Source organism: Myodes glareolus, chromosome 1 (genome assembly GCF_982192425.1).
Source record: "Myodes glareolus chromosome 1, mMyoGla1.1, whole genome shotgun sequence".
NCBI classification, from domain to species: domain Eukaryota; kingdom Metazoa; phylum Chordata; class Mammalia; order Rodentia; family Cricetidae; genus Myodes; species Myodes glareolus.
Genome location: NC_142026.1, coordinates 60,469,487 through 60,482,911, shown reverse-complemented (window position 1 = coordinate 60,482,911; position 13,425 = coordinate 60,469,487). Strand labels below are relative to the sequence as shown.

Here is a 13,425-nt window from a genome sequence, read left to right as displayed (position 1 = left end):
CTCAGAACTCCCCCTTTCCCCTCTGATCTTCATTCAAGTGTCATTTGATGGCTCCTCTACCCCAAACCTTCAGTGGCTCTTTGGCAATCACAGGCCTTGTTCAAATGTCTCTGACTAGTTTTCATAGCTCCATTTTAGCAAGCTTGTCTGACTTCATCTTTCTGTGATCCCTGCTCCTTCCCCTCTCCTAAACTGTGTTCGGTTTTCTTACACCGTGGGTTCTAGAGTCAGACACAGTAGTTTCTGATTGCAAGTGCACCATCAGCCTTGGCAATCACCTTCCTCTCTTCCTAAAGTAACACCGTGTGCTGACTGAGATGAATAAATGGGAAAAAAAATCAGGCTCCTTCCCTGAGAACTTCTAAGTCAGTGTCTACAACAGTAACAGTCCCTGGCTCCCTTTGCTTGTGTCTGTTTCCCTCACCCTACTGTTCAAATGCTCAATCCCAAACCCTCCTTTCTCTGGAAATGTTTCCCAGCCATTCCTGACCCAACTCTTTATGCTTGTTGTTGTTTGTTTTTTGAGATGGTTTCTCTGAGCTTTGGAGCCTGTTCTGGAGATCAGGTTGGCCTAGAACTCACAGAAATCCACCTGTCTTTGCCTCCCAAGTGCTGGGATTAAAGGCCTATGCCATGACTGCCCAGCTTGACCCCACTCTTTTGTGAATTATTTCACCCAAGTATTAGCATCTAGTGTGCCAACTCTCTCAAGAGACAGTTGAAGGATCTTAGCTATGTGAAGGGCAATTTTTTAAAAATATATATTTATTTATTTTTACATCTTGACCACAATATTCCCTTCCTTCTCCTTCCCAGTCCTTCCCCACTACTTTCTCTCTGCTTCCCCCACCATCCACTCCTCCTCTGTTTCTGTTCAGAAGAGGACAGGCCTTCCATGAATATAGACAAAATATGGCATACAAAATTATAGTTAAACTAAGCCCCTCACCCTGTATTGAGGCAGTGCAAGGGAACCCAGTATGAGGAATAGGGTCCCAAGAGCCAGCAAAAGAATCAGAGACAGCTCCTGCTTCCTACTGTTAGGAGTCCTACAAGAAGACCAAGCTACACAGCTGTCACATATAAGCAGAGGGTCTAAGTCAGTCCCATGCAGGCTTCCTGGCTGTCGGTTCAGTCTCTGTGAGCTCCTATGAGTTCAGTGTAGTTGAATCTGTGGGTGTTTTCTTGTGGTGTCCTTGGTCCCTCTGGCTCCTACAATCTTACCCCTTTTCTGAACGATTCCCTGAACTCAGCCTGATATTTGGCTGTGGGTCTGCATCTGTTTTCACCAGTTGCTGTATGAAGCCTCTCTGATGAATACTGGGCTAGGCACCAATCTATGTCTATAGCAGAATATCGCTAGGGATCATTACCTTGACATTTTCCCACTTTTTCCTGCAGTTGTGTTTGGTTCTATCCTGTTCTCTGGACCATCCTGTCCCTGAGTCTTGGCCCTCTAGGCAGTGTCAGGGGTGGGTTCCCTATTGAGCTAATCTTCTTTTAGGTTTTTTTTTTCTGTCTCTGTGTGTGTGTGTGTGTGTGTGTGTCTGTGTGTGTGTGTGTGTGTGTGTGTGAGAGAGAGAGAGAGAGAGAGAGAGAGAGAGAGAGAGAGAGAGAGAGAGGTTGGGAGTTATTTTAATGCTTCATCAGCTCCTTCTGTGATCCTGTGTCAGTCAGACCCTGGTAGATTGTGAGTACTTTAGGGCCGGTTCTCATCAGGGTCCTTCTAGATTTTGCCATTCTCTTTTGCATATAATGAGATGTTCCCTCTCTGGGAGGGATTGACGAAAACATGTAAGTTTTATTATCACTTAAAAATTTTTAGCTAGACGTGGTGGTACAAGACTTTAATTCCAGCACTTTGGTAGGCAGAGGCTAGTGAATCTCTGAGTTCATGGCCAGCCAAGGCTACTTAATGAGTGAGACCCTGTCTCAAAAAAGGTTAAGAATAAGGTTGTGTGTGTTTTTCTGTGACTACAGATGCCTAAGGAGGCCAGAGGCTTCAGATTTACTGGAGGGAGAATTTCGGGCAATTGTGAGCAATCTGGTGAGATGTGGACACTGGCAACTGAACCCAGGTCCTCTGCAAGAACAGCAGGTTCACCTAACTGCTGAACTATCCCTCCATCCTGGCGAAATTTTTTAATGAAACTCCCAGAAATCCCATAAGGAACCTGAGCACAGTGAAAACCTGAGCAGTGAGAGTTGCTTCAGCAGTCAGGTGATGGAGATGGGCGCACTTTCCTATTTTGTGAACTTAGAGCAGAGTCTTTACCCTCTCTCATCAGAAGACACTGAGGGCAGAACAGCAACTGGTGCTGCTCGAGGGAGGCCCTGTGCCTCTGACATGGGCTCTGTGTGTTGTGCTCTCAACCGTAGTCAGACGCAGTACCTTGGTCTTTATAACAGAATTGAGTTCTTTCCTGTCGGTGGCAATTATAGCAGTTCTGCGCTGTGCACTTCCAGTGTAGCAAAGATTTCTCTGGGGCCTGGTGCAGAAAAAGAGCAAGAAGATGGGGTCAGGCATGACCTTCCCCTTTTCTTGGACTGTTGTTTGCTCACTCATACCTTCCCCAACCAAGGGAACTTTGTCCTTTCCTTCAACCATGGGTCCCCACCAAAGTCTGGGTTTAGTTATCTCTGCTTAGCTGATTATGCTTTGAGAAGAAAGGCACAGAATGACTTCTCTGCTGGTTTCCAGGACTAGTTTTCACTGTTGGTTTTCAGTTCTGGATATTTGTTAGAATCTGAGGTATTGAACCATCTTTTGGGGCCTGTTCCAGACTCCAAAGGCATCTCATTTGATTAACCTGTGGGGTCCCCAGGCATTGGTAGTTTAAGAGTGCTCCCAAGATGGGTTAATGGGTGAAAACATTTGTCACCAAGCTTAATGACCTGTGTTGGATCCCCAGGACCCACATGATGTACAGAAAAATCCTCCTCCTCCAAGCTGTCTTCTAACCACCATAGGTTTGCTGGAGTTTGCTTGCCCCTCCCAATAAATAAGATGAAATAAATAAAATAAAACAATGTTTCCAAGTGATGTAATCATTTTATAGGGGATAAGTATTAGCCAAGTGCTCCAAGTTCCCCTGAGCAGCAGTGAAAGACCTTGCCACCCTGGGCTCCTCCCATGCTGATCTGGAGGCACAGTGCCTTCCTGTGCTACCTGGATGAAGAGCACAGCTTGAGCTTAACCATGAAGAAATATTAGATGAGCCCAAATTGAGGGTTATTAAAAAACAAACAAACCAACAGGTGGTTAATACTCTTCAAAATGTACTTTCAGCTCGGTATGGGGTAGCACTGGGGAACCAGAGGTGGGAGGCTTGCAAACCCCAGGCCTGCTTGAACTATGTAGTGAGACTTTGTCTTAAGCAAAATCAAAATCGAAAGGTTAAGCAGCACATAGTAGCTCAGGTCTATGATCCCAGCACTTGGGAAATGGAAGTTGGAAAATCAGAAGTTCCAGGCCCACCTGGACTGTGTAGCAAATTTGAGAGGAGCCTGGGCTAAATGAGACCTGGTCTAAACAGCTCCCCCTACCCCCTGCAACAGAAACAATAAAAACCTAGTCCAGCAAAAACACCAACTAGATTAGCCAAAAACCTCATAAATTCTCAAGGGTTAGCTGGACAACTTTCAAGTCCAGCCTTAGCTTCAGAGTGATTTGTAAGCCAGCTTGGGCTACAAAAAGAGACCGTGTTTCAAAAACAAATCAGACAACAATAGAACAAAAAATCAAAACGTTATGGTCATAAAGACAAAAATTCTGAAAAACTCTTCCAGATTAGAGAAGACTAAGTAAGGGGATTGCGGATATAGCTCAGAGGTGAACACTTCCCTAGAATGTGCCAGACCTTGGGTTCAATCAACAGGACTGTGAAGACAAAACAAATCAAAACAAAAATACCCACTACCAAAAATAACCTTAAAAGAGACAAAACATTTAAATACAATATATAATCTTGGGTTGGAACCTATTTCAGAAAAAGGGTAATAGGGTAAGGTCTATAGATATGTATAGTTTTTTGTATGTTACCAGTGACATGTATCGATTTTGAGAATTACAATGTAGACATCAAAATGTTAATATTTTGGATAATTGAGTATAGAGCACATGAGGGCTACTTTTGGAATATTTTTAAGAGTCTGAAATTATTTCCAAATGTAGCATTGAAAAAAGCAAGTGAGGGGCTGGGAGAGATGGCTCAGTGTCTAAGAGCACTGGTTGTTATTGCAGAGGACCAGGTTCAATTCCCAGCACTTACTTGGGGCTCACAGCCATCTGTAACTGCAGTTCTAGGTGATCCAACACCCTATCTGGTAACCTCTCCTGACCTCTGCAGGCAGTGTATGTATGTGGGTGTGATGGGTCCATGGGGGTCGCACTGGGATGGGGGACAGATCACCAAAGCCTATTACACCAAAAGCAAACTTTCTCCTGGAAAGTAAAAAAATTAAAAAATAAATCTCCACTGGGCACAAAAAACTCATCAGCTAGCCGAGACCACAGCCATAGATGGACTTGTAAGGCTGTGGCGAAGGACCGTTTCCAAACTCCGCCTTTTTATATGAAGAAGCAGCAAGCATTAGGTATGAACAAAAAAATTTTTACAATCTGGAGGTAAAACTCAGATACAAATTGCTTTTTTTTTTTTTTACAATTTACATGAACAAGGTTTTTAGTTAAACTAGTGTTTGTATTTACTATATGGTTTTCTCTGTCTGTTTCTGGTGGTGTTTATTAAAGCTCTATATTCCCTGGATACTGTCAGTTTTGTGTAGCAGGGAAGGGTATGGGAAAACACACAACCAAAAAGTCACATATATCCCATCATTTTAAAGTTAACTCAGCTCACATTAATTGCTGGTCATGAGTGACTAGGAGGTTATCCAAAAGCTGATCCTCAGTTTGCCAAGTTTGTTTCAGTCTTGTAGATAGAGCTATCGATTGTAAAGCAAAGTAACCCACTGTAAATAGTTAATCATTAAGCTGCTGCGAAAGCTGCTGACAGCCTGCTCTCATTCTCCTGGCTTATAACTTTATATTTTCTTATTTCTAAATTCTTATTTCTGGAAACTACATTTCTATATTCTTATTCTTGGACTCTTAATTCCCCCTTTGAATTTGTAACTAAAATCAAATCTTTGATACATTTTGATTATATTAAAGTCTCTGATTTGACATTTTCTCAGCCTGTTTTAGGACAGGGACAATGTACTTTCTTCTATAGCAGCTTCAAGCTGAAATGCTCAGTGCCCAGAAAGGCTGAAAAGTTAGTCAAAGGCAAGGAGGGATTTTAGGCAATGGGACACTTATCAGAAGCGTCTGATTTGACGTAGCTGCAGTCAAGCTGCATTTATATTGACTGGACTGGTCCATATCAGTTTTTAGCAATTCCAATACTCATAGGCTGAAGTCAGCAGCTGATGCCTAGACACGTCTGTCAGCCAAGTGGAAACCTGCTGAAACAGACTAGAGACAAAAATTAAAATTTAGGAATTTAAAGGAAAAATCACAATTGGAAGTTTCAGAGAAGGAGTAAAGTCTCAAGAGAGGGAGAGAGACATCATCCTTAGGAAGAGACAGATTAGAAATTTTAAATTGTACTTGTCTGGAGTCCTTTTGATCTGTGAGAAAGTCTCAGGACTTTCTTGGTTCTCTAAAGCTTACATAAATTTTTAAAATTTTTAAAAATTGATCTTATTGAGCCATATATTTTTCTCTGTTCCCCTTTCTCCCTATACTCTCTTCTTCAACACTTTCCCATGGTCACTATGCTTCTAATTTGCTCTGGAGATCTTTTTTTTTTTCAATTTCCCTTGTAGATTAGATCCATGTATGTCTCTCTTAGGGTCCTCATTGTTGTCTAGATTCTCTGGTATTCTGAATTGTAGACTGGTTTTCTTTGTTTTATGTCTAAAAGCCACTTATGGTTGAGTATATATGATAATTATCTTTCCGAGTCTGGGTTACCTCTCTTAGTACGATGTTTTCTAAATCATCCATTTGCTTGGAAATTTCAAGATCTCATTATTTTTTCTGCTGTGTAGTACTCCATTGCGTAAATGTACCACATTTTTCTTATCCATTTTCGGTCGAGGGGCTTTTAGTTTTTATCCAGGTCTGCCTATGACAAAGAATATGGCTATTAACATAGTTGAGCACATTTCTTTGTGGTATGATTGAGCATCCTTTGATCATATACCCCAAAGTGGTATCGCTGGTTGTTTCCTAACTTTCTGAGAAATCACCATAATAATATCCAAAGTGGCTGTACCAGTTTGCACTCCCACCAGCAATGCAGGAGGGTTCCCATTATCCTACATTCTCTCCAGCATAAGTTGTCATCAGTGTTTTCTATCTTGGCTATTCTTACAGGTATAAGATGGAATCTCAGAGTTGTTTTGATTTGCATTTTTCTGATGACTAAGGATGTTGAGCATTTCCTTAAGTGTCCTTCAGCCATTTTAGATTTCTCTGTTGAGAGTTCTCTGTTTGGGTCTGTACACCATTTTTTAAATTGGATTATTTGTTCTTTTGATGACCTGTTTCTTGAGTTCTTTGTATATTTTGGAGATCTGACCTCTGTCTGATGTGGGGTTGGTGAAAATCTTTTTCCATTCTGTAAACTGCTGTCTTGTCTCTTTGACTGTGTTCTTTGCTTTACAGAAGCTTTTTAGTTTCAGAGGTCACATTTATTAATTGTTGCTCTTAGTGTTTTTGCTACTGTGGTTATAATTTGGCAGTGGTCTCCTGTGCCAAAGTGTTCAAGGTACTTCCCAATTTCTCTTCTGTGATGTTCAGTGTGGTAGGCTTTATGTTGAGGTCTTTGATGCATTTGGACTTGAGTTTTATACATGGTGATAGATATAAATCCATTTTCCCTTTTCTCCATGTTGATATCCAGTTATGCCAGCACCATTTGTTGGATATGCTTTCTTTTTTCCCTTTGATATATTTTGCTTCTTTGTCAAAAATCACGTGTTCATAGGAGTGTGGGTTGATATCTTGATATTCAGCTCAGTTCCATTGGTCCTCCTGTCTAATTTTTTATGCCAATACCAGGCTCCTTTGAGTACTGTAGCTTTGTAGTAGAGTTTCAAGTCAGGGATTGTGATGCCTCCAGAAGTTTCTTTATTGTACATTTTTGTGTTGGCTATCCTGGGTATTTTGCTTTTCCATATGAAGTTGAGTACTGTTCTTTCGAGGTCTGTGAAAAATTTTGCTGGGCATTGCACTTAATCTGTAGATTGGTTTTGGTAAGATTGCCATTTTTACTATGTTAAATCTACCTACCCAAGAGCAGGGGAGATCTTTCCATTTTCTGATGTCTTCTTCAATTTCTTTCTTCAAAGATTTAAAATTCTTGTCACATAGGTCTTTCGCTTGTTTTGTTAGAGTTACTCCAATATATTTATTCTATTTGTGGCTATTGTGATGGGTGATGTTACTAGGATTTGTTTCTCAGCCCATTTATCACCTGTGTACAGGAGGTGACTGATTTTTTTTTTTTAGTTAATCTTGTATCCTGCTACATTACTGAAGGTATTTATGAGTTGTAGAAGTTCCTTGATAGAATTTTTGTGGTTGCTTATGTAAACTATCATATCATTAGCAAATAATGAGAGTTTGAATTCTCCTTTTCTGATTTGTATCCCATTGTTCTCCTTTTGTTTTCTTATTACTCTAGCTCGAATTTTAAAAACTATATTGAATAGATATGGAGAGAGTGGACAACCTTGTCTTGTTCCTGATTTTGGTGTGATCGCTTGAAGTTTCTCTCCATTTAGTTTGATGTTAGCTGTTGGCTTGCTGTATATTGTCTTTATCATGTTTAGGTACATTCCTGTATCTCTTATCTCCAAGACCTTTATTATAAAGAAGTGTTGTATTTTGTCGAAGACTTTTTCAACATCAAATGAGATGATCATGTGGTTTTTATTTTTCAGTCTATTAATATGCTGGATTACATTTACAGACTTTTGTATGTTAAACTATTCGTGCATCTCTGGGATGACTTTTACTTGATCGTGGTGGATGATTATTCCTATGTGTTCTTGGATTTGATTTGACAATATATATTTTTTTTTACTTTGAGAGATTTTTTAAATTAATTTATTTATTTATTAAAAATTTCCACCTCTTCCCCACCTCCCTTTCCCCTCTCCCTCCCCACCTTCCCCTCCCCACCTCCCCCTCCCTGTCTAGTCTGAATAGCAGTCAGTGTTCCCTGTCCCATGGGAAGTCCAAGGTCCTCCTCCCTCCATAGGCAAACTTGGGTGCACAGGACACAGGATGGGGGGGTGGATGTAAAGGGAGATGGGTAGGGATTTGCCAGTATTTTATTGAGTATTTTTGCATCAATGTTCATCAGTGAGATTGGTCTCTTTCTTAGTAATGTCTTTATGTGATTTGGGTATCAGGGTAATTGTAGCCTCCTAAAAAGAGTTTGTCAGTGTTTCTTAAGTTTCTATTGTGTGTAACAATTTGAGGAGTATTGTTAATAGTTCTTTGAAAATCTTGTAGAATTCTGAGCTGAAACCATCTGGTCCTGGGATATTTTTGTTTGTTTGTTTTTGTTTTTGTTTTTTTGGTTGGGAGACTTTTGATGACTGTTCCTATTTCTTCAGCAGTTATATGTCTATTTAATTTGCTTATCTGGTCTTGATTTAATTTTGGTAAGTGATATTTATTCAGAAAGTTGTTTATTTCCTTTAAATTTTCCAATTTTGTGGAGTATAGGTTTTTGAAATATGACTTAGAGATTCTCTGAATTTCCTATGTCTATTGTTATATCCCCCTTTTTATTTCTGATTTTGTTAATTTGGATATTATCTCTCTGCTTTTTAGTTAGTTTGGATAAAGTTTTTTTCTATTTTGATCATTTTCTCAAAGAACCAACTTATTATCTTATTGATTCTTTACATTGTTTTCTTTGTTTCTATTTGTTTGATTTCAGCTCTCAATTTGATTATAACCTTTGGTCTAGTCCTCCTGTGTTAGTTTGCTTCTTTTTGTTCTAAAATTTTCAAATGTTCTGCTAATTTACTAGTATTGGATTTTTCCAGCTTCTTTATGTAGGTTTTTAGTGCTTTGAACTTTCCTCTAACACTGCTTTCATTTGTCCTATACATTTGGGTTGTTGTATGTTCATTTTCATGAATTTAAGTAAGTCTTTAATTTCTTTCTTTATTTCTTTCTTGACTCATAGATGATTCAGGTAAACATTGCTTAATTTTGTGGGCTTCCTGGAATTAGTATTACTGTTGAATCCTAATTTTAAACCAGCTTAAATGGTTTTTTAAGTTTGTGAAAAGATATAAATTTTAGACATGCTAACATCCCTCGGTTTGTAATCTGTACTCAAATTTACATTGTAGAGATGACGGTATACTTGTGCCAGAAATGAATCTGGTTGAACATCTCTTTTTATCCCCAGAAAGCTGTGACAGATGTTTTATGTACAATGAAAAGGATCTTTGAGTTTTATAGTTAGGAAGCAACCAAAGGGAAATCTTGAGCTTGTGGAACCATTTCAAATCATTTTTTCTCATCAGCATTTAAACCTTTTCATCCTCAGACCTTTATGACTTGAATTTACACACCCTAATAGCTTTTCTTTCCACATCTTAAAACACTTTGTTAGACACTCAAACATTTTCATATCCCTACATCTTAAGCTCTGCATCATAAAACATCTTTTATCTACTTTACCTGTAGGTACAGGTGGCTGACCACTGAGAACAGTCACTGTAAAGTAAGTTCCTTTAAACAAAGGAACGGTAAGAAGTTATACTGAAATCTGTTTTGTGACTCTCTCTCTCTCTCTCTCTCTCTCTCTCTCTCTCTCTCTCTCTCTCTCACACACACACACACACACACACACACACACACACACACACCTGGTAGCAAGGTGACCTGTGTCTAGACTCTATATTGGTTCTAAGACAGTGAGCCCTGTGACCTGAATCTTACAGAGACCTGAGAAGGCAGCTGAAACCCTGGTTGCTGCTTTTAAGCTGGCAAAACTATTAGTTATCAAACAGCATCAGAGTCCTGAGAGGAATAAATTTTACCTGAGTTATTGATTAAAAAAACGAAAGGAACTTATTTGCTGATTGCTCAGACAGCTACCCTGGCGTCCTTATCAAAATTCTAAGTGGGGGCCCATGTCTCACAGTCGCAGGATGGACATCAGTAAGATTGGGGATGCTCTGAGGTTTGGCTGAAACAGGTAACAGGAGAAGGTACTGGGAGGTTCCCAGAGACCCTGGGGTCTAGGCATATGTAAATTAAGAAAGTCACAATAGCATGATAGCATTTATTCTACGGGTGTTTGTGGTGTGTGAAGGCTTTCCTTGTGATGTCTGCACTGTCCAATCTTATGTCAGGAGTGGGCTTGAGATGCCAATGGTGGATCCACACCTTAATTTTGTCATGGCAGTTGGAGTAGTCAAAATTACCATGTGTGGTCCCTTCCAGCATGGCCCAATGGTGGTCTTATGATATCTCCAGACCCCAATGACATCACCTAGCTTGTAGCGGTGAGGTTTGGCAGGTGACAACTCATAGATGTGTCTCAGGAGTGGAAAGACGCCATCCTGGATAGTCTGGAGAGCCTGGATATACTTAAGAACTTGTATTCAGACATTTTAGCCACAACTTCTGAGGGGAGTTTGGAAACCAAGGGAGGGGGTCTGCCAAACACAGTGTCATAGGTTGTCAACCCACAATAGTAGAGAGTGTTCCATACTTGGAACAGGGAGAAGGGTAGGAAGGCTACCAGTCTTTGCCAGTTTCTAGGCTTAGTTTAGTCAAAGTCTCCTTTAATGTCCGATTTGACCTCTCTACCTTTCCTGAACTTTGGGGATGGTATGCACAATGTCGTTTCCAATTGGTCCCCAATACTCTAATTGAGTCTTGGGTTACCTTGGAGATGAAAGATAGCCCGTTATCCAACCCTATCCCAGAGGGAATTCCATACCTTTGAATGAGTTTGTGGATGATCTTCTAAACTACTATTGATGCTGTTTCTTCCTGAATGAGGAAAGCTTTAATCCATCTGGAAAAGGTATCTTTAAAACAAGGAGGTAACTATACCCATATTTGCCAGGTTTTACGTCAGTGAAATCCACTTTCCAGTGGACTCCAGGGGAAGTTTCTCTCTCTTTTTTGAGAGTTTTTTTTTCTTTTGTGGATTAATAGCTTGGCAGGGGAGACATTGAGACACACAATTCTCTAGCAATTGATTTACTTTGAAAATTTTAGACCTTGCGTATTTCAGGAGTTTCTTTAATTTTTGTTTGCCCAAATGTGTCCCCTAGTGGATTTGGTAGACTGGGGACTTAACCAGTTCAGCTGGTAAGGTGCATCTTTCATCTGGCATATACCTCCATCTGTTTTTTAATAAGGAAGCAAAGTCTTTATCATCCTGGAAAGATTAGTCCGGCATTTTAGGCAACACAGAGTCTGGCATTATTATTAATGAATCAGTGACATTTAAAACTGCTTTCTTGGATGCCTGGTATGAACTGTGACTGACCCGGGCCTCGTATGAGTTTTCTTTTTGATGTCCTGGGTAATGTATAATGGCCAGTCTTTTAGGAAGTCAGAGGCAGACAATAAGTTCAATATTTTTTGTTTATTTTTAACAGTTTTTTCCTCAGCAGTCAGTAAGTCCTCTTTCCCCAGTGTATGGCTCCGTGGACGTGCACCACAGCCAAAGTGTATTAAGTGTCTGTGTAAACAGTGATAGTCATATCCTTCCCTAGTTGTAGAGGTTTGGTTAGAGCAGTCAGCTCAGCCTTTTGTGCTGAGGTACTAGGAGGCAAGACAGTGACCCAGACAGTCTCCAAAGGTATTGTTATTTAGAACCCTGCGAACCTGGTTCATTCTCTGATAAAACTGCTGCTGTCTTGAAGCACGTGAGATCAGGATTTGGTCATGTGGTCTGGTTTCATGCACTTGCTGAAGTATCTCTGTGAAATCATGGATGACATCAGAGTCTGGGTTAGGCAGCAAGGTCGCTGGGTGGTGAGGTGCTAGGAAGGAACCTAATGTGAGGGGCAGAGTGGGGGCCTTTAGCAGAGCTTTCTTTATAGCTCTGCAAGCTCCTTCTTGAGTGTCAGTCCAGAGGAAGGATTCCTCTGCCCCACGGGTAGCCTCATGTAAGGGTTTTGCCAATTTAGCAAATCCTGGTATTCAGAGCAGGCAGAATCTGACTGAGCCTAAAAACTCCCGAACCTGTCTCTGGTTTTGGAGGACTGGAATGTCCAGAACAGTTTGTTTTTGAGCAGGCAACAGTCATCCCTTGCCTTCTTTCAGTATATATCCTAGGTATGTGAGTTCAGAGACACAGATCTGGGCCTTTTTACCCAACACCTTCCACCCTAATTGGCATAAGGTCTGCAGCAAGTCTCTAGTTGCCTGTAAGCAAGAATCTTGGTCTCTAGAAGCAATCAGAAAATCATCAACATGCTGGATGAGATTTACCTCATGGTGTGAGGTCTGATAATTCCTCACGTTCTGATGTAAAGCTTCATCAAAGATGATTAGGGAATTTTTTAATCCGTATGGCAGGCGGGTCCAGGTAAGCTGTCCACTGAAGCTCCAGTCTGGGGCTTGCTATTTGGAGACAAAGATTGGTTGACTCTTAACTTCCAGGGGTGAGGCTAAAGAAAGCATCCTTAAGGTCTAGAACTGAACACACTTGGAGCTCTGGAGAGATGGAGTTTAGGAGATTATAAGGGTTGGGAACCGTAGTGTAAATGTCTTCAACCCACTTGTTAATCTCCCTAAGACCTTGTATGGTCGATAGTAATTGGTCCCTGACTTCCTAACTGGAAGAATCAGGGCATTCTAAGGAGACTGGCAAGGCACTAGTATTCATTACATGCTCCAGGAGCCAATTAATATGTCTATTAATGCCCAGCTTAGCCTCCGGGGCCATGGAGTACAGCCTCACTCTGACGGGTTGGGCATTGGATTTTAAGGCGACTACAACTGGGGGCTGATGCTAGCTCCAGTGGGTTAGTCTCTGCCCACACTCCTGGATGGAGCACTGAAGTTCAGCCATTAGAGGAGATGTCTCTAAAGTCAGAGTCTGTGAAAAGAGCCTGTATTATTCTTCTAGGTACAAGCATAAGGCATAGAGTATGGGCCATGGGAAGATTGTCACCCCCCTTCTCAGTGAAATGAATTTGGTCTTTCATCTCGGCCAGTACGTTTTTTTCCCAGGAGGGGGTAGGAGCATTTAGGAATAAATATGAAGAAATGTGTAACTTTATTCTCAAATCCACAGTACATTTTGTGGTTCATGGTTGTAGGAACATCCTGTTTGTCTGAGAGAGACCCCAGTGGAGTCTTTAACACCAGAGGGTGAGCACCAGTGTCTACTAAGAAACCAACAGGTGCCCTCT

The 13,425-nt window shown here is 40.7% G+C and overlaps 1 long non-coding RNA gene across 1 annotated transcript in view; it reads left to right on the top strand.

The window, feature by feature from the left end:
• Positions 1 to 13,425, top strand: part of LOC146896012 (uncharacterized) — a 112,401-nt gene that overhangs the window by 94,315 nt on the left and 4,661 nt on the right. The window lies entirely within an intron of this gene.